Source organism: Octodon degus, unplaced genomic scaffold (assembly GCF_000260255.1).
Source record: "Octodon degus isolate 3935 unplaced genomic scaffold, OctDeg1.0 scaffold00276, whole genome shotgun sequence".
NCBI lineage: Eukaryota > Metazoa > Chordata > Mammalia > Rodentia > Octodontidae > Octodon > Octodon degus.
Window position 1 is genome coordinate 1,254,581 of NW_004524852.1, and position 1,867 is coordinate 1,256,447.

Sequence of the window (1,867 nt, forward strand, 5' to 3'; positions counted from 1 at the left end):
TAGGGGGCGAAGCCGCACACTTCCCGGATCATGTCCCACACGAGCTTGGTGTGTTTGGTGAGACTTCCACGGCGGCGGCTGTGCCTGGGTTTGCTCATATTCTTAGTCACCTGATGGCCCTTGTTGAGGCCCACGGCCATGGGTTAGTGCAGGGTCATGGCTACTCTTTTTCAATGGTTGCTGTGGCCTTATTGTCCCATTTTAAAGATCATCTACCCTTTGAAGAGGAAAAGGAGATGCTGCAAAAAGATGTGGTGGGATATGAGAGGTGTGATTTCTATCTGAACTTCTGCACATGACACTGACAAGCATTAAAATGGTCATACTGGAGCTGGGTTACCTACCATCTCCCATACTAATCTCACAATCAGTCAACAATTATTATCGAGTGTCAGTCATATGCCTAACATTCATTCAATACTAAATTCAGCAAAACTTCATGTTTCCAGGACTTGTATTAAGTACTGGAACACAGGGCTGGGGATATAGCTGAGCAGTCTAAGCACTTGCTTGGCAAGCGCAAGGACCCAGATTCGACCCCCAGTACCACATGGCATGCTACCCCAGAACCTGGGATGTGCCATGCCAGCCACTGAAACTGGGTGTGGTGGTGCACACCTGTAATCCCACTACTGAGGAGGCTGAGACAGGAGTATCAGTACAATCAGAACTGCATAGAGAGACCCTGTAGGAGAGAGAGAGAGAGAGAGAGAGAGAGAGAGAGAGAGAGAGGAGGGAGAGAGAGAGCGAGAGCGAGAGCGAGAGAGTGAGAGAGAGGTTGAGAACTGGAACAAAAAAATGATTATTAAGTTACTCAAAAACGCTCATTTTGCAATCGGTGAGTAGAGGTTTGGTTAGGTCTCCTAATCCACAGCCATCCGCGATCGAGCGTCTCCCCCCACGGCAATGGGCAAGTTCATGAAACCGGGGAAAGTAGTGCTGGTCCTTGCTGGACGCTATTCCGGACGCAAAGCCGTCATCGTGAAGAACATCGACGATGGCACCTCCGACCGCCCCTACAGCCACACCCTGGTGGCCGGGATTGACCACTACCCCCGCAAAGTGACAGCCGCCATGTGCAAGAAGAAAATCGCCAAGAGCTAGAAGATCAAGTCCTTTGTGAGAGTTTATAACTACAACCACCTCATGCCTACACAGTACTCTGTGGACATCCCCCTGGACAAGATGGTGATCAACAAGGACGTCTTCAGAGACCCAGCCCTCAAGCGCAAGCCCCGACGGGAGGCGAAGGTCAAGTTCGAGGAGAGATACAAGCCAGGCAAGAGCAAGTGGTTCTACCAGAAGCTCCGGCTTTAGATGTTTTTTGTTTCTATCATTAAAAAAAATGTTTAAAAAGCTCATTTTTGGGGGACTGCCCCTTAGCTCAGTTCTTTAAGTGACTGCTTCAACAAAGCAGTCAGGCTCAGGTTTCTGTGGTTCAATCCCCACAACTCAAGCCAGCCAATCATGTCCTGAAGGCATGCGGAGCAAAAAAAAAAAAAAAAAAGCTCATTTTTCTGGGGCTTGGGAGATAGTTCAGTGGTCTAAGCACCTGCCTTGACAAGTACAAGGACTTGAGTTTGATCCCTAGTACGGCATGCCATGCTGGCCCTGGAACCCTGGGTATGCCGTGCAGGCCCCAAAACCTGGCGTGGTGATGCACGCCTGTAATCCCAGTGCTGGGAAAGCTGAGACAGAAGGATCACTATGAGTCTGAGCTGTGTAGCAATACCATGCACCAAATAAATAAATAAACTTATTTATTTATTTATTTATTTAGGCAGACCCCGGGATTGAACTCAGGCCTTTGGGCTTGCCAGGAAAGTGCTTATTCTACTGAGCCATCTCCCCAATCCCCAGATTTTTT

General features: G+C 48.8%; 1 pseudogene; it reads left to right on the top strand.

Moving 5' to 3' along the window:
* The first annotated feature begins 861 nt into the window (after nucleotides 1-861).
* On the top strand, nucleotides 862-1,339 carry LOC101580335 (annotated as a pseudogene).
* Nucleotides 1,340-1,867: the final 528 nt, after the last annotated feature.